Here is a 26036-nt window from a genome sequence, read left to right as displayed (position 1 = left end):
GAGACACAAAACACGAGACAGGGTCTCACAACACGGCCCCCGCAACAGAACATGGGGAAAGGGAGCAGCTGACTTCCACGAAGAAGTGTGCACAGCCGACTGAGCCGTGCATGTTCATGTTCATGCCAATTCTGAAAGGAAGGACATTCAAGGAAATACGGAAATCCTGGATACTAGTGTTTAAATAATTGCTCAGTTGGCCTCTTCTGTGAGGAAGGAGATCCTGGGGGGCAGAAACCAGCAGTTCAGGTCCACGGGACTGAGCACCATCCGCATTCAGATACCCGCCCCAAAAGCTTGTGGCTCTAACAGTCCTGTCCTAGATCAACCACAGCGACCCCTTTGACCTCCCCTCAATTTAAAAACCGATCCAACACATATCCAACAGCAAAACATGTTCCTCCTACTTTCTATTTTAACCCATGTCTCCAACAGGTTAGGGAGGCCGATGTAAAAATCATTCTAGCATCCGAAGGTCTGAGCTAGATCACTGTATATGAACTTGGATCTCAAGTCAGAGGAGGTTTCTGACCCAAATTTCTTGTAATGTCCCACTTCAGGGCCAAGAACATGCACACACCCACTTCTAAGAGTCATAAACGTTGCAGGAAAAAAATAGGCACTTAACTCAGCCAGAAGTCTTTTTCGTTAATGCTTCCTTTTTAAAGGCAATGATTTCTTAAAATGGAATTCAGAGGCTGCTTAGGATACTACTCTCTGATAGGACCGACAATGGCCCGAACCCCCCCACCTCCCCATCAATGTTATGCTTCTAGAGACCTTTGATGGGAGGGGGAGTCCCAGAGTCCGGTGGGGCCAAGGAGCTGCCGTCACCATCTGGTGGTGGCTCTGTCACAGTGCAGGCACGAGCCCCACACCATCCTTCCAGAGGCAGCGGCAGGTGGGCATTTCTGCTTTGCTGACTTTTGGCCACTCAGGGACAATCCTGGTTCTTTCTTCCCCAGCACATCATCCCCCCCACCTTCCTCCTTCTCCACGGACTTCTGAACAGGCTACTCATTACAAAGGGGAGATCAAAAGTTCTGTTCTTCCCTCTCACTTCTGTCTCCCATCCAACTTGCGCCTGGTGATTTGGTTACAAAGAATAAAGTCCCCAAGACAGAGAAAAGAGAAGCAAAGAGTATGTTCCACGTAACAGCCAAGGGCTGCCTGGAAAAGATGAGGCAGGCAACTCTACCACGGAAAGGAGCCAGCTGAAGACCCAGGACAGAATGAAAAAGAAGCAGGCTTTGAGCTGGTCCCTGGCCAGTGAGCAAGACTCAGGTGGGTTCAGGGAAGTTGTTCTGTGTGGCGGGAGGGCAGAATGGGATGGAAAAATCAGGTCACAAAGAGTGGCCAATCAAGTAACACCTGAAAGAGTGCTCCTAACCCCTTCACTCCTCCAAAGACTTCATCAATCTCTGGGGGAATATATTTAGGTCCAGGAGGCTCCCAAAAGCAGGTGACCACCTCAGGAAAAATGTGCCAGAGGAAGTGAGGGCCACGGAGAAGACACTGCAAAACTCACCTTTAAAAGGCATCACTGGGATATGTCCTAAAAGGGTATTAGGGATTCCTAAGCAAGTGCCGGGAAGACAGTACATACAGGTTTCACGGGCAGCTGAGAAAGGCCTGGGTGACCAGATGTGTCACAGCTGGCAAAGCCTCCTTCTATGTAGCAGCAGCTGCTTGGGGGAGAAAAGAAGATGCCTCCTTTCCTTACTCCTGCAGAAAGGAACTTTCAGGACTTTATCATACATCAAATGTCCTTCCTGTTTCTTTTTGTTTTTTTTTTTTTTAAAGATTTTATTTATTTATTTGACAGAGAGAAATCACAATAGATGGAGAGGCAGGCAAAGAGAGAGAGGGAAGCAGGCTCTCCGCTGAGCAAAGAGCCCGATGCGGGACTCGATCCCAGGACTCTGAGATCATGACCCGAGCCGAAGGCAGCGGCTTAACCCACTGAGCCACCCAGGCGCCCCCCCTGTTTTTACCCACATCATCTGGACAGGTTATCTGCAGCAATCACGAAGTTAACTACCTAGCCAGAATGTAGCTTTGTCTTCTACAGGCGCACCTCAGAGACATTCCAGGTTCATTCCACACTGCCACAGTAAGGCAAGTGTCAAAATAAAGGGAATCAAATGAATTTTTTGGTTTCTCAGTGCATATACAAGTTCTGTTTATACTATACCATAGTCCATTAGGTATGTACAATAAAAAAAAATATATGCACATACCTTAAGTTAAAAATACTTTATTGAAGGACACCTGGGTGGCTCAGTCCATTAAGCATCTGCCTTCAGCTCAGATCATGATCCCGGGGTCCTGGGATTGAGTCCCGAGCCGGGCTCCCTACTCAGCGGGGAGTCTGCTTCTCCCTCTGCCTCTGGCTTGTGTTCTCTCTTGCTTACTAATAATTAAATTCCTCAAAATATTTTTTAAAAAATACTTTACTGCTAGGAAGTGCTAACGATCATCTAAGCTTTCAGGGAGTCATAACCATGGCTCACAGATCACCATAACAAATGTAGTAATGAATGAGTCTCAAGCATTGGGAGAATGACCAAGACATTGACACAGAGATACACAGTGACCAAATGCTGTTGGAAAAACAGCACCAACAGCCTGGCCTGGTACCAGGGTCATTAAGAACCTTCACTTAGTGTTAAGCAGCAGTATCTGTAAAGCACAATAAAGCAAGATATGCCTGTACTACACTAATTCAGGAGGTCTATTTCAGTGTTTCTTCCAATCAAATGTACACTCTCATACATAAAGTAACTCACCAGTAGTACAATTAGCTCTTTCCTAAACGTTTCCATTTGTAATAACTGGCAGAAAGATAAAATGAGATAAAACGCTTTGATCAAGAAATACAGTCCACATGGGGCACCTGGGTGGCTCAGCAGGTTAAGCCTCTGCCTTCGGCTTAGGTCATGATCTCAGGGTCCTGGGATCGAGCCCGGTGTCAGGCTCTCTGCTCTGCAGGGAGCCTGCTTCCCCCTCTCTCTGCCTACTTGTGATCTCTGTCAAATAAATAGAGTCAAGAAAGAAAGAAAGAAAGTCAGTCCACATATCCCCCCCCATCACACTGCCATTGCTCTCCTGTGAGCCGCTTTACTTTAGAAACCCCGCTAACTGTCCCAGGCACGCCCCCCAAGGCCCCACAAGCCACACTGCGTTGTGTTTGAACAGGACAGTATCCAACTTAAATACTGATGCGTTAAAACAGTCAGAGATGAAGCACGCGAGCAGGGAGACAAATCCGTGCACTAGCGCATCAGCCCTAAGTATCTGGAAATCGATGCCCCAAGTTCAGGGGCCGCGCCGAGCCCAAGTTAGCTGCTGATGACAAATTCCTGGAGGCCCCAGACCCCGTGTTCTCTGGCTCCCGGCACGCCACCTTAGACACAAGGAGACAGCTACTAAGTTCCAGTGAAAGGCAGATGCAAGCCCCTGGGAGCTGCATCCCCACAAACGAACCCAATGAAGAGCCCGGAGCTTCGCGTTCGGCCAGGCAGGACACGAACGACCCGGAGCGCATCAGGGCAGCCCAGGGAAAACCATTCCGGCGGGCAGTCCAGTGTCAAAGGGCTGACATGAATCATTTCGGCCGGAGTCCGGAGACCTGCAAACCTACCGTAAGGATGCCAGGAATACCTTCTTCGCTTGATTTAAGGCACCCTAGCATCTTTACCTTCCTGAAATCAGCAAGAGGCTCATAGGAAAGTAGTAGAGGAACGTTGCCCCCCCCCCCGTTCCCCTCTCGCTGTTCTGTCTACGGGCACCTGACTTGCTGTCCGCAGGGCTGAGGACTGGGAATCACCTGGGATCCTGAGCACGAACTCAATCTCTTGATCCTAGGATGGTCGTACGTAAGCTCCAGTCCCTTGTCCTGCAGTCTCACGATCCAGGCTCACATGTTTAGGAACCCGGGCTTAAAAACCCAGCTCAGATGCTGTCTCATCAGCAAGCCGCTTCCATGTATCAAGCACCCCATGTTGGGGCTTCTGGGATGAAGGGTCGACCTCCCCTGCCTATCCAGGTCTTCTTTTCTTGAAGCCTCAACACTTGTCATCCATGCACACGATTCAGCACTTAGCTTGTACACCAAGTTCTAGATTCTCCTAATCGTTTTTTTTTTTTTTTTTTAAGATTTTATTTATTTACTTGACAGAGAGGAAGAGATCACAAGTAGGCAGAGAGGCAGGCAGAGGGGGAGGGGGAAGCAGGCTCCCCGCTGAGCAGAGAGCCCGAAGCAGGGCTCGATCCCAGGACCCCAGGATCATGACCAGAGCCCAAGGCAGACGCTTAACCAACAGAGCCACTCAGGCGCTCCTAATGTAATTGATTTCTAATGAGCCCATCTCGCCAATAAACCTTTAAGCTCCAGAGTCAAGGCCATTGTCTTCCTTAGTCATTTACCAATTATCCTGGAGCCAGTCTTCTGACCAATACAGCCGGGGCTGCCAAACCTAAGCAAGCAAAAACAGAGCCTGAACTCGGAAAAGCAGCCACCATCACAGGGCCTTTGGGCTCAAAGTCTGACTTCCTTTAACACCATCCTAAACAAGCTTCATTATTTAGCTTCCCATTGCAAAGATCAAGCTTCTCACCTTCCATAAAGTGCAGTGAACTGTACTGTGGCTTCTGCTAGAAAAACCCAAACATACAAGGAAAAGAGAAAAGTACTCATTGATAGAAATGGCAATCAAAAACCTCAGGCATGGTAATTATCAGCAGTCCACTCAGCAACTGGGTTTGTCAGATTAAGCTCTTTTTATCATTGCTTTAATTCTCTTGAGGAGCCATGAAGATGGATTTAAACCACAGGGTAAAAGGTCTCTGGTGAAGTTCGAAACACAGGATCTCACACTAAAGAGGCAATTCTATTTATTTTTTTATTTATTTTAAAGATTTTACTTATTTATTTGACAGACAGAGATCCCAAGCAGGCAGAGAGGCAGGCAGAGAGAAAGGGAGGAAGCAGGCTCCCTGCTGAGCAGAGAGCCCGGCTGGGCTGGGCTCCATCGGAGGACCCTGGGATCATGACCTGAGCCGAAGGCAGAGGTTTTAACCCACTGAGCCACCCAGGCGCCCAAGAGGCAATTTTATTTGCTTAAACTGAAGCTTTCCCAATGTTTACAAAAGCAATGTAGATTCTTTACAGGGCAATTACACACACACACACACACACACAAAGGAAATGAACACCCAGGACTCCCCTTCTCTAACACTATTAACACGTCAGCATGTTCCTACCCTTTCAGATCACCCGTATTTTTGTTTATGTGCAGGTTTCTTACAAAAAGATGGGAACAAATTATACAAGTCAGTCTGAAACAGTTTTTCATTGGATAGGTTTCCACTGTCCTCACATACCTTCATCATTTTTAATTAAGGTTTCATACTGTTCCATCTCAGATATCTACTACAAATGGACTCAGTCTGGCTGTCTGAACTCCATGTTTGAACATTATGATAAACACTGCTTCGCAGGGGCCAAGGGAAGGCTGCGCCCAAATATACTGCTCTGACATGAAGATCATTTTGAGTCACAAAGCAATGAAGGGGCCCTTGGGGGGGCTCAGTCAGCGAAGCGTCGGCCTTCGGCTCAGGGCATGGTCCCAGGGTCCTGGCACTGAGCTCTGCACTGGGCTCCCTGCTCAGTGGGGAGTCTGCTTCTGCCTCTCCCTCTGCTGCTCCCTGCCCCCTTGTGTGGTCTCTCTCTCTCTCTAAAATAAATAAAATCTTGAAAAATAAATTCAGAAATCTTGAAAATAGATTCAGAAAAGCTCTTTACCTCCCCCTACAACTACCTAGAAAGAATTTAGGGAGAGGACCTGCTCCAGGAAGAACGGGGTCATCATACACAACCACGTTACTCTGTGACCTGGGTTGGTTTGGTGGACAGGGAGCAACCTAACAAGGCCTGTTTGATCAAATCCTCCATGTCCCATGGTTTCTGAGAGGTCCAGCAAACATTGTTTTTCCTCTCCCTGTGAACGGCAGTCCCTCCCTTTGAAGTCCCAGAACCCCACCCCCAGCCCCTTCTTAGCTCAGAAGGACACATACACCTCATAGTGCCCATCTTTGGAATTTCCATGTCTGTGTGAATTCCCCTTACTTACCCTACTAAATTTAATTTTCTTCTCCTAATCTGTCTCATGTCAGTTTGATTTTTAGTCTGGCTAGCAGGACCCTGGCTAGAAGGCAACAGGACGTTCTGGCTCCCCAACAGCTTTGTCTATAGCAATTTAATTCTTGGGATATATATGTAAAATATAAATATTTTATAGTATATATACTACACATATATATCCTTAGGATATACATATAAGGATATATACATATAAGGATATAATACACACCTAACTCTTTTCTTAGAAGGAGCTCCTTCTGAAGTATGTTAGCTACGTCATCAGGCACACACATTTTTCTTTCAATATATTGTTAACAATAATATACTTACTACAGAAAATTTAGAAAATATAAAAAACAACAACAAAAAAACTGGTAATCCTTCCACCCTGATATGATGTTAACATTTTACTGTGAGCCCATTTCAAGCACTTCTATGTGTGTATGTCCCCCTTTTTCCCAATTTTAGAAAAATTTTGCCTAAAGCAACACTTGGTTGGTTTTATTGCGAGTTTTAATTTTAAGAGAGTTCCATATGAAAATATTCAATTTACCTACTTAAATTTAATAGCATGAATCAAAACTTTTATTCAGGAAGTCCTCCTGTGGACCAGAAGACCGCCAACGTCAAAGCAGGTTAATAAACACTTTATCTGTTGTCTTCCCGAGGGCCGTGGCCCAAGACACCGTATTTCAGGCTGCCCTGAGGACCCATGGGCTAGAGGAGATTCTACATGCAGAAGAAGGAAAGAGGTCTACGTGCTTGCAAGCAGTTCTTCAAACATTTGAATGCCCCAAGGTACCATCTAGTTTTAAAATTACGGTTTCCTGGTTTCCTGATTTCCACACAAACATGCGAAAGATCCTTAGGTCATCTTAATACACTTCTATCATTATCTGATTGTTCCAAAATATTGCCCGCATGCCTGCTGAACTGGTTTTCTGGTTCTTCTTGTTCCTGAGATCCTCTGAGGCCACCTGAGAGGGTCACAGAAGGCTGACAGTCACCTCCTGAAGCTTGAGTGCACACTACGAAATTAAGGACACTTCAGTTCTCCAGTGTGGCCCATATGGAGACACAAAGAGGAAGAAAGGAAGGACAGAGGTGGGAAAAACAAAACAAACAAACCAGGGAAAGACCAAGAGGAGAGACATCTCAACTGCCCCCCCCCCCCGCACTGCCCCAGGAGGGCGGGCTTCACTCTTTAAGATTACTGCCTTCAAGGTCACACAGTTGCTACTAGTTACAACCTATGGGCTCACGGAAAGAAAAGAGCCAAAATCCAGGGCTACAGAGATGACCCCAGGCTAACCAGAATGTGGTCAAGGCCCACATAACCCCATTTTATACAGTTTTGCCAGGAACTCGATAGCTGCTAGTAATGGTCAGGTGTACCTGTGCTGAACCTGGCCAGCCAGGAGCAGGGTCCAAAACTCAAACCAGTCCAGCTGACAGGTTCCTGGGGGCAGATGGAGAGTTCCAAGACCTACCGATTCATACTTTCACCCAAGGCTCACTGCTAGGAAGTCGCACCCCTACCCCCCCACCCCCACCGCCCGGAGCTGTAAAATTTCAAGGACTCCTGTGTGAAGGTCAAACCTGTCATTTGAGTTTTGGTCAGAATGGAGAGATGTACCCCCCAGAGCATTCCAGGACTTGGGGGGGGGGGGGCAAGTTCAGGTGGGGAACAAGCCAGAGGGTGCTGAACTTTTAAAGACAAAGGATCCTGGTGCCTTTCAAACAGCAGGCCAGGCAGGTAGAGAGAAAGGCTTTAGAAAGTCTAAAAATAGGTACTTGCAGCAGAAAGGTTTCTTTCTAGAGCAATTTTAAAGATTCCCAGGAGGTGTCAGGTGTTGAGTAAATATCAGAGGAGGATAAAGGCTCTCTGAGCTGAGCTGCTGGGGAATTGCAAAGCCTGTGAGAGGGATTCCTTTGCTTTTGCCTGGCACCCCAGACAGGTGAAATAAGTCTTTTGTTCCCCTCCCTGCTGTATGACAAAGGGGCCTGGAAGAGAAGGTCAAGGCTTGGATCAGATGCAGGAGAACGGTGCAGAAAAATAACTCGGCTTCTATCTGGGCGCAGGAAGAACCCTGCAACTGTTTCTATCAGGAAGACAATGAATGAACGAAGCCCCTGAAATACCAACAATAAATAGAGGTTTGCAGTAAGTCCAGATGAGTTATCCATCCTACAGACCTAACTAAGTATGCATGAACTCAACTTCCATTCAAAACTAGGTGCTGGAGACCAGTGGGCTTATACCTGCCCGGAACTGTGACGTTGCTGAGAAGGTGAAGAGAGGCCTGGGGGACGGGACCACCAGCACTGTGCTGGTGAGGGTTCTGGGGCTGGAGTCCGGGAGTTCCCCGGGTCGCTGGAGCACACACCAGGCCACACACAGGAGGCAGAAGCCCTAACGCGGCCTCTGTCTGCAGCTCAGAGGCCCAACATGATTCTAATGTACAGCCTGGCTTGAGAACACTGGTTCCAGGGGCTCTGAGCGCAGAAGTCCTATGTGTCAACTTTGACTTGTATCTTTTTTTCCCCTGGCAGGTTAATGAGGAGAGGGAGAGAGACCGTGCGCCCCGCGGGGTGGCCCGCACACGAAACCTAGGGCGCAACTCCGGCTGGACCACGCACCCGCAGCAAACGCCTCTTTGCCCCACTCCATTCTGAACAACCAGCTCACTGCCAAGGGCCTGTCTTTGCCTCAGAAGACGCTGCTCTCCCTGGCTTAAATGGGAGCAGCAGAGCTGCAGCCCAGAGAGAAAGCAGACCCCACGCAGAGCCCTGATTCGCAGCAACGTGGCTGCCGGGACGGAGCAGCCCCTTCCTGGTCTCTCTGCCATGAGCTCAGACCACAGACGAAGGAATCCCATTGTGAGGGGGAGGGACTGAAGGTTTTCTGCCTGGTTAACGTGGCTTCCAGAACAGAAGTTCTGTCTGCTTTTCCACAAGGAAAACAGCATTTAATCCTCCCTGAGTACCACCAACACGGACTTCTATCTCAAGTGTCTGGCAATTTGATTTGTATAGTTAATCTTACAAAATACAGAAGAGAACACAAAAATCTCAGGACATGTGGGTAGGAAAACCAAAGGGGGTCCTACTTTCCATGCCATTCGTCTACTATGAAAAACGTTAAGTAAAATGCTCATACATAACAAAGGGTACTGAACTCAAATCTTTATCCCATCATTTTTAGATTTTAAATTTCTTTGTTAACTCTTCTGATTTACAAGAACCCTAACAAAAGACAAAAAGATGGGTTTCTCCTAACTCCCCTTCTGTGGCTCCCACTGTTGGTGCATCTCTACCTGCCGATTCTGCCCAGAAGCTTTGCTTCCGCCCCCTCCCCCACCTCCCTGTCTGGTGGAGCAACTTTCCTGGGGAATGAGTGCAGAAAGCCAATGCTCCAAGATGAGCACAAACCCAAGTTCCCCCGGGGTTTCCGCAGGTCCCTCTGGAGTCCCCTCACGGGAAGCCAACAACCGCTGACAACGGAGACCCCAGCCAGAGGCGGCGAATGGAGTGCTTTCTAGAGCCATCAAGGCACTGTGCCTGTCCTTCCTATGTGAAGTCCTGGCCACCGTCTGCTGCGTCCATTCTTTCCAAGCCTGTGTCAGCCATCAGCCTCCCACACGGAGGCCATCCTGGCGGTGTGCAGACCTCTCAGCCTATAAGTGAAGCACCAGGATTCAGAATCCTTCATGATGCCAACATCTCAGGGACCTGCTTCATTTTCTGGTGGTGCGAGCTGCTCCTTCCAGTGGGGGGTGGGGTGGGGGGGCGCTGTCAACACTGCAGCCCAGCAGAACCTCACTGGCAAGAGCTTCCCTTACGGGCAGGGGGCGCAGGGTTCTGCCAACAACCTTGGGTCCATCTCCAGCTCTGGCACCTCAGACAAACCGCTGAACCTTTCTGACCCATGGTGCTTCTCGCCTGGAAAATGCAAATCAGGCGGACATGGACAAAGATCGGCTGGGGAACCCCAACTGCAGAAAGGCAGGCAGGAGGGGCTGTGAGTCACAGAGCCCAGGCCTGTTCTATCATATAAATGAGAAGACTACTCCACGATCGGTCAACCTATGGAACATTCCGTTCCCCTGCTTCCAGGTCAGGGATGACCCAATGAAAGGCAAGCCCCAAACTTTGCCAGAGCCGCCCTTCTCTAAACTGGGAATGAAAACCCAGCTAGAATAAAACCAGTAGAAAAAAGCAACCAAGGGGAGAGGGAAGGCGGAGGAGCAGAACCAATGCTGCTGTCCCAACACAGGATCCTGCGGGCGTGATGAGCACTTCTGTTCAGTCCTCATCTTTTCTGACTGCCTCAAGAGGGGATGCATGGGGGGCTCCTGGGGGACTCTGTTGTTATGTGTCTGCCTTCGGCTCAGGTCATGATCTCAGGGTCCTGGGATGGAGCCCCACATCGGGCTCTCTGCTCAGCGGGGAGCCTGCTTCTCCCTTCCAGCTCCCCCTGTTTGTCTTCCCTCTCTCACTCTCTCGCATAAATAAAATCTTAAAAAAAAGAAAGAAAGATAGATAGAGGTAGAGGGATACACGGACAGAGTTGCAAATGCTGGTCTCAGTGTAACAGTCACTGGTCATTTTTTTTTAAGATTTATTTATTTACTTATTGACAGACAAAGTTCAGAAGTAGGCAGAGAGGCAGGCAGAGAGAGGAGGAAGCAGGCTCCTTGCTGAGCAGAGAGCCTGATGCAGGGCTCGATCCCAGGACCCTGAGATCATGACCTGAGCTGAAGGCAAAGGCTTTAACCCACTGAGCCACCCAGGTGCCCCATGGCATTGGTCATTCTGAGAAGCGCTCCCATATTGGGAATACTTCCCCAGCTAGAGGCTCCACCGGTTACATATCCTCCAACAGGGACAGCTCGTCACTTCCTCACTCTGCTGCCAATATACTCTGCGATCAAATCTTCCTGCCACTGCAGCAGAGCTGACCCACAGTGTTCTGTCAATTCCCCGTGCCTCATGCAGTGATTCAGTATCTCCACCCGGGCTCGGGGCCCCCAGGATCTGTGTGCTTCTGTCTACCACCACCTATGTGGGTCCAGGATCACTAATTGACTCCATATGCTGCTGAAGTTTGATTTTTTGACAACAGGGTATTTGACAATGGTTTCTCTTCCTACCGGTGAGATGAGCTGCCACTGTATGTGTGGCTGTCACGGACACTCCCTTCTCTGACCTGCCTGTACCCTCTGATCATTTTTCAATTAGATTACTAGTCTTTTTAGTGATTTGTAGATCATTACCTAGTACGCAGATTAGCTCTCTCTGGAACAGAAACTGGCCTTATTTCCCCCAGTTTGCCTCCCTTTTAACTTCATGGCCCCTCCTTTTTTTTTGCCATGCATACATTTTTTTTTTTTTAAAGACAAATTCATCAACCTGGTGATTTATAATTTCTCTCATTTTTTGTTGAGATGAGACCATAAATTCAAAAAAAATTCTTGAGGTTTGTGGACATTGTTAGCTTTTAAATATTTTTAAGTTTCTTTCTTTCTTTCTTTTTCCCAGTAATCTCTACACCCAGTGGAGAGCTCAAACTCATGACCCCTGGGATCAACAGTCACATGCTCCTCTGGCTGAGCCATCCAGGAGCCCTGGACACTGGCTCCTCTGGCTGAGCCATCCAGGAGCCCTGTTGTGTGTTTATTGTGGGAAAGGTACTGTTCCTTTTGAAACCTGGTTGCAGGGACCCCTGCTCACTCCGAGCTCAGGAGCAGAAGACTCCCAGGGAAGCGAGTCTCACCCGGGCCACTGATGCGTGTCATCTCGCCCCTGGGTCTTAGCATAGTCAAGGCCGCCTGCCGTTTCAGTGGCATCTAGCGAAACCTGTGCTCCTTGCTGAACTGCACCCCCACACTGACCTCTACTACAGGGGCCTTGGGATCCAGGGCCATCATCAGGGACCATCGCTGATGGGAATTACTGGAGCCACACAAACCGCAAGCGAACACAGCACACAACCCTGTCTCCCTGGCGGGGTGCCCTGCTGCTCTGGGAGAAAGGTGAGCAGGGCTCAGCAAAACGACGACACCTCCTCGTACCCAAAACAAACAAACAAAACAAGACTCCATGAAAAGCATTTCTGGAATACACTACATTACTCCATCAGGGAAACTCTGAAAACTGACTCGGCCCTTCTTGGAAACTTCTTGGGCCGCCGCCTCACGACCCAACAAGCCCCGGAGACGATGCTGGCTACACTGCCAGCAAGGCCTCAGCCCCACGTTCACCACCATCCTGGAAGGCTTCTGGTGAACAGCAAAGGGCAGGAAAGCCCTGCGAGAGGGGGAGACCACTATGAAACCTCGGGACCACCTTCTTGCGAGAGTCACTCCCCAGTGTGGCAGCTCAAGAGGCCATGGGACCCACCAAGCCTCCATCTGGAAACCCCTTCAACCAACACAGCCAATCCCGGGGGCCACAAGGCACACGCCCACCTCCTTCAGAGAGTCGTTGCTGCTTTTATTTATAACCGATTTCTTTCTATAAATGAACTTGGACCTCTTTCGGCTTCAGAAAGTGACATGAATAAAAGGAATGAGGTTAGAAGTACAATAAAAAAACATCTATATCTAGGTTAAAAAATGTTTCTGCCAGGGCGCCTGGGTGGCTCAGTGGGTTAAAGCCTCTGCCTTCGGCTCAGGTCATCATCCCAGGGTCCTGGTATCGGGCCCCACATCAGGCTCTCTGCTCAGTGGGGAGCCTGCTTACTCCTCTCTCTCTCTCTGCCTGCCTCTCTGCCTACTTGTGATCTCTGTCAAATAAATAAATAAAAATCTTTAAAAAAAAAAAAAAAAAACAAACTGTTTCTGCCAACTTAAGTGAGCCTGAGGAAAACAGAGGTCATTCGAAACTGAGGGAGCAATGGAAATCATGTCCACAAGTGCCAGCAACCGCCGGCTGTAGGTGACAGGCCCAGGGTGCCGTACAGAGATTCCCAGGGACCGCTCAGTCAGCTGAGGAGGGTGACAGAGGAAGAGCTCTCGGCACCCAGGGGGTCCTGCAGGTGAGAAGCGGTGGCTTGGGGGCACAGGTAACTGCAACCACCCGCCTGGAGTGCGTGCTACATGCAGACGCCACTGAGACGGGTTCAGTCCCAACGTCAGCACCCCCGTCTGGGGCAAAGTTCCAACCAAGATGGCTAGCACGGGACAGGCGACCTCCACGTGAAGCATGACTTATAACCAGCAGCAGCCCAGCTCCCGGAATCATGGGGTGGTGGGGGCGGGGGGGAGGGGGGCGCGCTTCCTCTGCAGTCCCGAAGATAAAGGCAGTGCAGAACTGAAGCCCAGAGCCAGCACCAACCCTATGCTCTCTCCACATGCACGTGCAACTCTAAGGAGCTCAAAAAACACCTGGGGGGAAAAAAATCAAGGTACAGAGCCGCATTAGTTCAGCTGCACCGGTAAAGGCGACCAGTCACCTGGGCCAGATGAACCAGGAGATCATTTTCCAAGCCAAGTCCTGTCTGCTCGCAGCCTGCTGGGGGGGGGGGGGGATCGGCCCTTCATCACAGCAGCTTTTCCGCATTCTCAGACTCTCTCTGGCCGCAGAAAAGATGAAGATAGAGATACACAGGACGACCACGAATGGTTTCTACAGAGTACTGTGGAGCTTAATGTTAATAAAATCGTACAGTGTGATGCCTGTGTGTTTCCCATCCTCCTGCCCCCAAAACACACACACACACACACACACACACACACACACACACAAGATCCTGGGGGGCTGTCATCAAAGTGTCTGTCACAGCAGGCCCGGGGGTGGAAGGCCAAGCAAGACAGGCTTCTCCTCCCTGCCTCCGACAGGTCTGCTGAGATTTCCTCCACAAACATGTGTCCTTTTCCAGATCACGGCAACATGCTAATTTATGAGTAAAAACACTCATACGGGCCGTTCTCATTATTATACTGGGAATCTATGATGTGCTGCCCGCGAGCACTGCTGGGTTTCTTTTTTGGGGAAAAGAAGGAACACGATTCATCTCTCTCCAATGGACACTCACGCTGTTTTCTTCAATATTTATGTTAATACTGCAACCCGGTTTTAGGCCCTGACAATATTTATAACCTCATCAGGCCCAGCAACATTTCCTTGCCATTCCTCATGGTTATTAGGGACACACGCTATGGAGTCTACTCTGCAAATCAAGCTTCAGATTTTCCACAAAGGCCCCAAAGGATACAACGGAACAAGAGAAAGGCTTGGGGGAAAGCTGCCTGAGGGCTGGAGCCCAGGCTATGATGATGTCCTCTGTGATGACCCTGCAGTGAACACCTTCCCCACTGCCGACCACAGCATTTTCTTCTCAGCCGAGATGGTCTTGGCATTCTTTGTTTATTCACCTGTCTGCTTTGGAGGCTGGCGGTTTTTTTTCTCCCCAGGGGAAGGTGCCTAGACAAAACAGTAGGACCTTGTATTATCAGGGGCTATCACATGAAAACATTATCTCAAGAAAACAGTCCTAAGAGTTCTGAGAAAGAATCTCGAGGTCTTCAACTGAAAAGAACATGAATTATTTTAGTATCTGCTCCCACCAACAATTTTCTCCCTAATATTTCTCCCCGCAGAGAGATCTCATTTCTTCTGTCCCACTGAAAGCACTCGTGGCTTTCTTCTGGTTTTTGCTTTTTGGCAGTATTTGCAGACGTTAAGAAATGGCAAAGAGGGAGAATAACATTATTGCAAAATAATTAGATAAATGATCTATGCCATTTTCCTCTGTGGGTGTTTGAATCACCCTGACTCTGTCTAAGTAAGTCCTTTGCTATAACACACACACTTAGGCAGACCGCCCAGGACAACTTAATGACTTCTTCCCTGTACCTGACAGAATTTTCTCAAAGCAAAAACCCCCAAGCATACCGGAGAGAAAATCAGCAAATCTTGCATGTTTAATTTAAAAAAAAAAAAAAAATTTGAGTACTGCCACTGTTCTTTGGGGGGTATCAATCTGAAAAATAATTTTACCTCCCTGCATCATTTCCAATGTAGCTACAGAGAAGAGAAAACAAGAGAAAAAACATTTTCTAATCCTCTCAACTTTTCTGAATCTAGTTTTTCATATCATCAATTGCTCCATTAACTTCTCTGTAGTGGTAAAAACTTAAGCTTTTTTTTTTTTTAATTCCAAAATCAAATACAAGTATTTCAGATCATCTATACCTGTTTCCCATAATTAGCATGGGTATCGGTACTGTTTATTGTTAATTAGTTTTCCATATTAACAATGTCAGCCTGGAAATTCCCTTCTTAAAGAAAGTGCTTAAGTTCTGATCCATCGACGTGTGAGGCTAAAAACACATTACGATTCATTCTGTCTATGAATACTGTCTATTCCATACTGAATACAGTCCCCCTCATTTGAAGAATTTCATTCCTTCTCAGTATCAGTTATTTATTCTTTTGCAGTCTGTGGCATTTTGGTGATGGTACAGTTTAGGAAAAATACTGGGCAGAGCAAGGAAAAGAGAAAGGGGGAAATAAAGTTAGTGCCACCTACTGTTTACTTTAAAACCAACTATGTAAACAGTAGGAACTGCTTCAAGTAAAATCATTCTTTCTCCTGTGTGTGTCACTATTTGAGAATGACTTAAATACCTGCTAAAGCAAAGATATGAGTTAATTTTAAAAATCAAAAAATTAAATTTAAAAAGAACTCCAAAAGATAATTACATCTAAAAACCATTCTTACAGTCTAGAATGAAAATGCACATGATATGGCCACCAGAGGGAGCTGTAACTCCCCAATACATCACAGCCGCGCCGCAAGATTCCCGAAACCTTCCTTCGTGGTCAGGGATGCTCACAATTCCTCTTCTCCAGTGAGCTTCACACGGACAGAGGAGTTAATGGTGAGTTATTCCTTAGTGTTTTTGCATGTATAGCAATTCCAAAGTAGGAAGGAGCTGGAAATAATGCATGTGCTAGTCAAGAATTTGCGTATTATTAAAAATTGATAACCTTCATAAGAATGAGGGTCTTAAAGATACAGACAGAATAAAATAAGTGAGATATTATTAAATGAAACGGTAAGGAAAGAGCATGTATAAATCACTGGGAGGGCACCAAAGCAGGAGAAACTCAGCCTAGTGGCAGAAAGGGCGCCCAGCAACTGAGAGGAACGTGCCAGTTTGCCAAGTGCATGGGTGGGGGTGGGGTGGGGGGGGGTGATGGCAGTTACAGATTGGTGCTGGGCGAGTGACCACAGCAGGGTGCAGAGGAAAAGTCCCAATGCCATACCTCAGTGTGCCCATAGGCAGCTGCACGGGGTGAGCAAAGGGCCACCAGCCCTGAGCCAAGTGGGCAGAGACGGAAATCTGCCTGGGGGTGAGCTCATGGGGGAGTCAGCATGAAGGACAAGAACAAGGCAGCTGTGCAAAATGGGAAAACGGTGGTCATTCTGGACACCAGCAAAGGCACAGGAGGGTGGACACAGAGGTCCCCCTCTGAAGGGGACCACAGCACTAAGTGTGGCTGCCTGGGGAGGTCATGGCCAAGAGATGCCCTGGAGGGTGCACAGGGCGCGCTTTTGTCAAGATTAAGGAGCTGGGACCTTCGTCCGCAGCATGCACTGATGGGATCCTTAAGGGTTCTGCCAGGAGCCGAAATCAGTCTATGCCAGAGAGAGAGAATTCTGTTTCTGTGAGGACGGGCCAGGAAAGAAGGCAGATGTGAACCGCATCCAGGAAGTCCTCTACACGAACATGGGGACCAGCCTGGAGGGTGGGGAGGAGGGACAAGCGGGTCAAGGACAAGGACAAGGACAAGGACAACTCACAGGTCTCCAGCTCAAATGCCTGGGGAGTCACTGGAGCCACCTGTGAAGCCAGATCATTCCAGAAAAAGAACAGTTTCAAATATTTTGACATTCCATGCCAAGAAGCAGTGTAAGGGCAAACCAAAGATCCTGAGTTGTATGGTCTCACTCGTCATTCACATCTCAAGCTGGTCTGACTGTGTATTTAATAAGAGAGAAAACGAAATCACACTATGGGGAGCCCGTAACTCATTCCAGAAGAAAGGAATTTGCAAATTTCTTTTTTATTCTCCAGACTGTCTAGATAACATTTAAAATCACTTCAACAACATTAAAGCCACTGTTCACAATGAACTCCCAGGAGTTTACAAGTCAGAGGCGGAGAATGTATAACCAACAGTATCATTTTCTCACTAGCAGAAACAAAAAGAAAAAAAAAAAAAAACAAGGTCAAGTTTTTAAGATTCACTCATTTCTGATTTCACAACCAGTTGCCCCCAAACGTGAAACGTAGCATTTCTTTCAAATCTTCTGTTTTCCTATCATGAATGCTTACTTTCAAGCATCTAAAAATAACAGACTTGAAATAGTCATCAGTTCTTCAAAAGGGGAAGTACAGTACTGCACCTTGAACAAGGAAAGGAAGAAAGGCAAACAATCCTTCAGGCACTTTACTACCCATGGCTCCTGGCGTGCCAGGAGGAGAGCGAGGACACACTCATTTGAAGAGGCAAGGCGCATTTTGTATCTCTTGTGTTGATATTATACAGAAGAAATGCCAGTTCTTTTAATAATTTACTGAGGAGCTACACACGGCAGACTCTTTACTAAACATTACGTGCACAAAGGTCCTAAGTCTAAAAGATACTCCATGAAGAAAACGGGCCATAGTTTAATTGCAATACACTAATTTAAATTATGCGACTGCCCATCTGCTTATACACGTAGAAATACTTTATTATTCACGTATTTATAGACAAAGCAGTGAGAATCACTTTCTCTAGGCCAGAAACGTTTTGACAGTTGCATTCATTTGTAGACGTCGAAAGCCACAGTGCCTATCTAAAAAGTTCCACAAGGGGGGCACCTGGGTGGGTCGGTCAGTTAGGTGCCTGCCTTCGGCTCAGGTCATGATCTCAGGGTCCTGAGACCAAGCCCCAGCTTCTCCCTCTCCTCTGCCCCTCCCCCCGCTTGTGCATGCTGTCTCTCAAATAAATAAGTAAAAGCTTTAAAAAAAATTTTTTTTAATTAAAAAAAAAAAATCAGGAAGTTCCATAAGTTATACCGTAAGCATGCTGCCCTTGAAGAGGGGAAAAGAACAAAAGGCTCCTGAGAGATTAGAACCCCCATTCCTCCACGCCCAAAAAGTCAATACTGGCTCAATTCCTGTCTGTCATCCACTGACCAGGAGCTCTCTGTAACAGTTTAATCTGAAAATCATGACAGAATAACACTGGCACTCCCAGTTCTAAATATATACGTTGTAGAGAATCAATAGCTTCTATTCGCAGGGGCTGGCAACCGAGGGCCCGTGGGCTGCTGGCACACAGCCGGCCCAACGGACCCTGCCTGGCTGCCTCCGCGTGTCTCTGAGAGCCGGGCCGAGCCAAAGCTCTCTGCTACCTGACCTTGGAAGAAGCATGCTGGCCCCCAGTTCGGATAACCACGTACAGCTCTCAGAGGAGGCTGTGTTTCCCAGTTAAGACCCTGCCAGCTCACTCACCCTTACAAGCCATCTTACAAATTTTATCTTCCAGACCCCTCCCCTAAATATAAACCCTAAGTAGAAATGTCATGAAACTTGCTGACAGTGTTTCTTAAAAGAAGGTGAAGTAGGGTGACATAGGAGATTTGCATCTGAGAAAGCTAGTGCCATTGGAGTCCAGAGAGCTGTACCCATTTTTAAAAGGGTCTCTTTCAGGTTCAGTATCAGTGCATTTCCACCTTCAGTAACGGCATTTTTGTCAACGCTGACGCATCGCTGTCCCGGACAGCTATGCCCAAGGCCTCTTGGAGGCCTGGCCACTGAGGATGGGCTGGCCGGCCACCTCCACTGCCTAAAACACTGGTGGAGAAAACTCTCTTTCCTCCTTGGGTGAGAAAGCGGCAGCGGAGGCCCTCTGCTGTCCCCACGCCGGACCTCCCTGCACGCGCGGTGCCTTCCGGCTGTGTTTCTGCAGGCCTGGTTGTGAAGTTCAATTTTTGTAAGATAAATATTGTGTTCATTGTCTTACACATTTAGAAATGCTTTCGTTTCTGACTCATCTCCAGTTGGCACACCGCCTTGCCTACACTTAGCTTCTTATCCGCTTTCTCACCCTCCCCCCAAAAAGGAAGATGGTGGAGACAAACAGAGAGCGCCCTGGGAGAACGCGAGACTGAAGGGACTGGGGTGCCGGCTGGGGGGGAGGGGGGCATCCGGGCGAAGACCCGCAGCTGAGAAGGGAGGGGGAGGAAGGAGTCAGGAGGGGGTGGACAGCCGGGAAGGGGGAGGAGCGAGGAAGGGGCAGCCCCCCCCCCAGTCCACATGTCCACTCACCACCAATCCCCAGAGCTGCCCTCTGCCCTCACATGAGGGGATTCAAGCAGTGCTCATGAGTACCTTTGATTTTTCAACGTTCTCGGGCTCCACTCTGACCCGACAACCGAAATTTACTGCCCATCTACCATGTGCTGGTGCCCGTCATCTTCCTGAGCCATCCAAATCTCTGCCGCACAGACCCAGTGACCGGGGCACACTGCTCTCGACTCTGGTGACAATGAGTGCAGGGCGTCCTCCGATGATTCCCTCTGCTCCTGTCGGGCCACACAGCAGAGCAGAGGCTCCTGGAACAAGGGCCACACGTTCAAGCATCAAGAGTGAAGGCCAAGCAGAAGATTCCGAGTGCGGGCTTCTCCTGAACACCACGTCGGAGCGTGGTCTGTAAGTGCAGCCTGTCTGGTTCGCTCCTGCCTTACCCGACCTGAGATGACACACAGGCCAGTCTACCAGGAGTTCTCCAAGTCCCAGACAGTCCCCGCAAGGCACAGCTCTCCCAGCGATTCAAGAGCATCCTGAAGTGTCTGAGGACACGAGCTGTAACACAGCGAGCCCGGGGCTGGCGCAGAATAGAAACGCACTGGCCCTCCACCCGGACTGACCCATTTGCCGCTTCGAATCGCTCCGCTCTGGGAAACCGCGTGGGCCGAGCGGGTGCAAAGCCACGACCGACATACTTTCTAAGGACGTGGCACAGCCTCGTGCATTCAAAGACCAGGAAAGTAAACATGAATGCGGGAAGAGTGGTGTGCGCTTTGTACAGAACACAAGAGGTTTCAACCTGAGAGGGGAGGCGGGCAAGATCCTCCCAAGTCCTCTCCGGGAGGGTGCGCGGCTAGAAAGAACGGTCTGACGGTGAGGGGGTCTGGGGCACGCACAGGAGTAACCGTATGAGCTCTTACGTGCAGGGATTTCTAAGACAAATACTTGATGTTGTGATTCACAGCAATGCCCTGGAGGTTCAAGGCCTCCAGAGAGGAGGCCGATTTGCAAGCGGCTGCACATCACAAACACCGTCTCAGCTGAGTGTAAGGGGCCCTGCGCCCACCTAAGCACATCCCTGTGCTGGGGGGAGGGGGGAGGGGTAGTCCGCTCTCTAAGCTAAAGACCGCCAGTGCAGGGATCAAAACCAAACACAGGTCTGTCCCTCCAGGGAGCTCAGGGCTGCGTCAGCAGGGGAGGTCGGGAGACAAGTGGGCCTTGGCAGCCAAGAGGTCATGGCCCCATCTCACGAGTTCATCCAGGAGATACCTTCAGCTGCATGACCCTGGGTGTCTAGACTGCCAAGATTTTCCAGAAGGCGGGACATAATGGATTTCGGACAAGAAATCTCCCAAATGCTGGCTCGGGATTTTTATGTCTTAGTGCTCCATGGGCCAAACACACACACCTGTGAGTTCAGTCTAGCCCACAGGGATCAAGAGGCTGCAAACTCCAGCCTAATGACGTCCTAAAAGGGCTTACAATTTATCAAGGGGACTCTCAAGGTACACGTAAGTCTCAAGGTTTCCCAACTGGGTGAAGGGAAACTTCCGCTATACAAGGTTTTCAAAAAATGGAGAAAAGGAAACGAAACTGATTTGGAAAGAAAGTGATTAGTGAAAGCATGTAGCCAAAATATTGCCCCACCCATTTCTTGCTCGTTACCTGGGGGAAAAGTCCTGACTGTGAATGGACAGACCGGCCCCCCATTAAACCTGGGATCCATCTTGTCGTAGCACTGTCGGTTGTACGACAACCGAACACTGGTCCTCCCGAGCAGACAGCAACCCCATTTCTGTCCCCAGTACTGAAACTGAATCTGATCAAGCCTTTTTTTTTTTTTTGTCAAGATTTATTTATTTTACAGAGGAGAGAGACAGCAAGCACAGGAGCAGGAGGGGCAGAAGAGACAGACAGAATCTCAAGCAGACTCAGTGCTGAGTGCAGAACCCAACAGGGGCTCCATCGCAGGACCCAGAGATCCGGACCCGAGCCGAAATCAAGGGTCGGATGCTTAACTGACTGAGCCACCCAGATGCTCCAACTGAGCCTTTAGACCCAACCCCACAGAAAACCCAGGAGGAGAAAAAGTATGTTAAATGATACCACAGGAAACAAGTGAGTGCGGGGAGACAACCTACTGACCATTCCAGGGCACTTAAAAGGGGAATTCTAGATGAACAGGAGCTTAAGTGACCTACCAAAACTAAACCCAACATGTGATTCTCAAATGAATTCTGCTCTGAAGGGCCCGCTGTGAAAAACATCGTGGGCATGGCTGGGGGGGATTCAGGTCATAGACTAGGTAAGAGAGTCCATTAGGCAATTACTATTAATTTTGTGAAAATTGTGTTGTAGTTATAAAGAAATACGCCCCTTTTTCGAGGTACAGGCTGAAGTACTTAGGGACTGGATGTCATGATGTAATTCACTGTGGAATATTCCAGTTAAAAAAAAAAACAAAAAACAGGTGAAGCCAATGCAGAGGAATGTTAACTTCAATCTAGAAGATGGGACGGAGGTGAGGCAGAGCCACAGAGCCATCTGGCCCCGTCACTGGCCAACACCAGGATTTGTGGCCACATCCCTCCCATGCCCTCGAGTGCGTCTATGTTCTGCATTTCAAATCACCACTTGTCCAAAAAAAAAAAAAAAAAAAAAAAAAAAAAAAAAAAAAGGACAGCAACCCAGAGAAGTGCAACTTGATGCTAACAGTTCAACAGGCAAAATACACTGACCCAAGTGTGATATCAGAGTCTTGAAATCTTCGGTATGAAAGCATGAAATTCTAGTTGTCTCAGCCACTGTTGCTCAATTTGAAGGAGCGCTTTATGGTCTCAGATGATTCTAAGTAACCTCAAATGACCGATCACAGCTCAGGAGGAAAAGGGGAACGTAGCACTAAAAGTTGTATTAAAAGGACCCTATTCAGTTAGTACTTAAGCCCATGACAACAAGTTAGAAGTCCTGAGATACAAGCTTACCTGAAGCATACAGGTTGAAACTCAAAGGTATTCTAAAATTTACAAAAATCAAAAACAAAAACAAGAAAACAAAACAAAACAGAAAACCACCACAAACTAAGATCTTACTCGGTAAAGTCTATTTGAAATCTATTTACTTTATGATACGCACTTACCATTTTAAGAACTTGGGCCAGCTCAAACATAATGAGAAGTTCCTTAAATCGGCTTTTAGGAAGTATGTAGTCATTACATTTCAGGTTTTAGACAGAGCCTGGCAGTCATCTAGTCCAATGGCCCACCCAGTGACTCAACGTTTGTCACTCAGGTAGAATATTAACCCACCGTTTAGAAAGAGCAGTCCAATTTGATCAGTCTGGGAAGACAGGGGTGGCACTGGAGTGGGGGGCAAACCAGACCGGAGAAGCTGGCAGAACCTGGTACCAACAGACTTGAATCATACACCTTAATAGGAGATTGGGGCTGTGAAGAGGGGCAAGAGGACTTCTAGGGTAAAGATGCCTCCTTGATTCCCCAACACCACACTTTACCTCACAAAGACAATGGACCCATTTCCAAAATGGCAGCAGGTACCCCATGTATACCATGTTTTAGAACAACACGATTTACTTCCTTTTGCATATCGTACTGGCATCTACAGGTGGTATGTCTTTGTTTTAAGAGTTAAGATTTTCTTTTCCTCAGCTTTGCGGGGGGGAGGGAATCACACAGCATCCCCCCCCCAACCCCGCCCCAGTCTGGGTCATCAAATTTGGAGGTCTTTTACCTGGGGTGACCAGTCTCCATATACATCCTATGCCCTGATCTCCCACATTCAACGTAGCATTTCTTGCAGACAAAAGCGTCCCTGTTTAGCTGACGGATTATATGGCTGCCCTTCTTTGACCCAAAGGTGTGGCCCAAAAGAAAACCTTTCTCTGCTAGTGCCATTTCCACACAGACCAAATGCTCAGACAGTCAAAGGAGAGCCACAGCTCGATTACCGAATCTTCTTTAAACAAAGGCTCTTTTAATGAAGTCAGACTCTGCTGGAAGGAAGCGGGAAAATGATCTTGTATTCTCAGTGCAGGACTAGGACAAAGAATGCGGAAAAGAAGGGCATTTCAGGTATAGGCCTAGAGGGTGAATCAGCTGCCCTGGCGGACAGGCAGGTCCGATACCGGGGGCCCACAAACCCCAGTCCTCCGAAGTGGAGCCTTAGGCAGCCTCTCACTTGGGAGAGATGGGGTGCTCGTCACACCTCGGACCAACACATCCCGCCCCTCCCCCACCAGTCACTGTGCCCCAACCACCAGCCCAGCCCCTAGCCACACACATACACACACACACACACACACACACACCCCAGGCAAGCAGCCTCCCTTGGAGACAAAGCAGAGAGAACCCCAGAGAAGTAAATCCTGTCTCAGGGCTCTTGGGTGGCTTAGTTAAACATCAGACTTTGATTTTGGCTCAAGTCAGCTTGGAATTCTCTCTCCCTCGTTCTCTTAAAAAAAAACAAAAAAAAACAAAAAAAAACAAAAAACAATAACAAAAACAAAACAGAAAAAACTATTAAAAAAGAGTAAATCCTATCTTTTCAAAATCTCCAAGTCTATGTGGTTTCCATGACTTAGGCATTTCTGATGATACGGCTCGCCAACACTCGCCTTCTTTCTCCATCCATTATCCTTTCCACAACAGGGTTCCCATTCCTGTCCACTCCCTCCCTGGAAAGGGAGAATGGGGAACACAGATGGGGGAGGTTCAGTGACGGGCTGAGGTGATGGGGGGAAGGGGGCGCCTTACCAGCCTGGGGTTCAGAAGGACACAGCTAGTAGGGCTTCACCCCAGCAGACAGCAGGGGACACACACCACAGACCCACACCTGTGACTTCTGCCTCCAATCACAGGAGAGCTGCCAGGTGAGGGGAGAGGCCCCGGGGCTCTCCCCAGACCCCTGCACACCAGTTACAGGCAACAGTGATCCCTGCTCTGTACAAGCTACCAGGTCACACGGAGCTTGAGAGGATTTGCTCAAGACAATGTGGAGGAGAATGAAGGTCATGGGGCAGAGTAAGAAGGTGATAACGGGGCCATTCTAGAGAGAAATGCCAAAGTGGCGGGAACTGCACGCTGCCACCAAACCTTTCCGCTTTAGCTCACTCGCTGGTGAATGGGTCCTAAAAGAACCACGGCGCTTCAGAGAAAGACCCTGAGGGAGGCACAGAGAGCAGAGGAGGAAGGCAGGAAGTAGGATGTCTATTAAACTAAGACAACAAAGCACAGGGGCGCCAGGGTGGCTCAGTCTGTTAAGCATCTGCCGTTAGCTCAGGTCATGATCCTGGGGTTCTAGGATTGAGCCCCCCGTCACGCATGCAAATGTTTCAATAAAACGTTTCAATTAAGAGAGAATCTGCCCAGTCCTGGTCACAGTGCTCTGTACAGTAATCAACACAAGCGAGAGGTCGCAGTCTCCTGTAAATGTCTCATCTGGTAGGAGCCAGACCAGTAAAGTACTCGAGCACTCATTCCGGCAGGAGAGGAGAAGGAACCTGCAGGTGAGACGTGCTCACGACCTGAGTCAACATCAGGAGTCAGACACACAACCAACTGCGCCACCAGGGTGCCCCAAGTATGGGGAAATTAATAAGATAGCTCGCGAATATTATCTTGCATCAATTTATTTATCCATTTTTAATAATTTCTCCAGGTGCTACTAAAGTAACTTATAGGGATGGGAAAAGCTAAATGTGTCCGTGAAGATACAGGACAGAAAATCAAGAGGTCTGTCTAGCCAGGGCAGAAAGGGGCTTCTGCTGGGCGAGCAGGAAGGTGAGGCCCCATTACAGAATGTCCAGCATCACATGGAGGCCCTGAAGCCAGAGGGTGACTGCGGGCAACAGCAGAGCCCCACAGAAAGAAACGGATGTTCCAGTGAGTGGATTCCAGCAACAGCTAACTGTCCCCAGCAGCCACCGTGGCCCTCACGGCTCAACCACACAGCATTCCCAACTCAAACGGAGAGGGGGGCGGGGGCCTGTTCCTACACTGCTGACATGCAAGCCCCCTGGGCAAGCAGTAACCTTCCAGGAGAAAGTCCTATCAGTCAGGGCAAGTAAGTAGGACCAAACACTTATAATTTATGTCTCCTCCATGTCTAAAGTTCAAAAAGGTCTTTGTTCTCCAAAATCTGGTCCAAATCCCAGTTCTCAGTGGCTCTAACCTCACCGTGCTACTGGTCCAATGACTTATTGTGACAACTGGCAGAGACAGTGGGAACAAAAGGACTGATTTCAAGATAAAGGATTATCAGGCACAGTATTCAAAATAAAAAAAGCTAAGGACACAGAGAGATCAGCTGCCGGTGCTTCCAGAAAAGGCCCAGAAATCACCAAATTCACTCACTCATTACCACATTTCTCCAATCAGATCATACAAGCCAGAGAATACCCAGTTCTGCTAGGAACAAAGTAATGCTTTCATGTCTCAAAAACTAGGGATTTTTTTTTTTTAAAGGATTGTATTAAAATGAATAAACATTCCCAAACTGTATTTTTCTACAGAGAAACACAGAAAACGGAATCCAGTCTCCTCATGAAATCAAGCCAGATG

The 26036-nt window shown here is 48.3% G+C and overlaps 1 protein-coding gene across 2 annotated transcripts in view; it reads right to left on the bottom strand.

Annotated features, from left to right (window-relative positions):
• Positions 1-26036, bottom strand: part of NEDD4L (NEDD4 like E3 ubiquitin protein ligase) — a 330740-nt gene that overhangs the window by 197752 nt on the left and 106952 nt on the right. The gene's annotated exons all lie outside the window — the stretch shown is intronic.

Source organism: Mustela putorius, unplaced genomic scaffold, assembly GCF_011764305.1.
Source record: "Mustela putorius furo isolate JIRA1106 unplaced genomic scaffold, ASM1176430v1.1 tig00003858_pilon_pilon_pilon, whole genome shotgun sequence".
In the NCBI taxonomy this organism is placed as follows: Eukaryota; Metazoa; Chordata; class Mammalia; order Carnivora; family Mustelidae; genus Mustela; species Mustela putorius.
The sequence above is the reverse complement of the archived record's forward strand: the minus strand, read 5'-3'. Positions and strand labels throughout refer to the sequence as shown.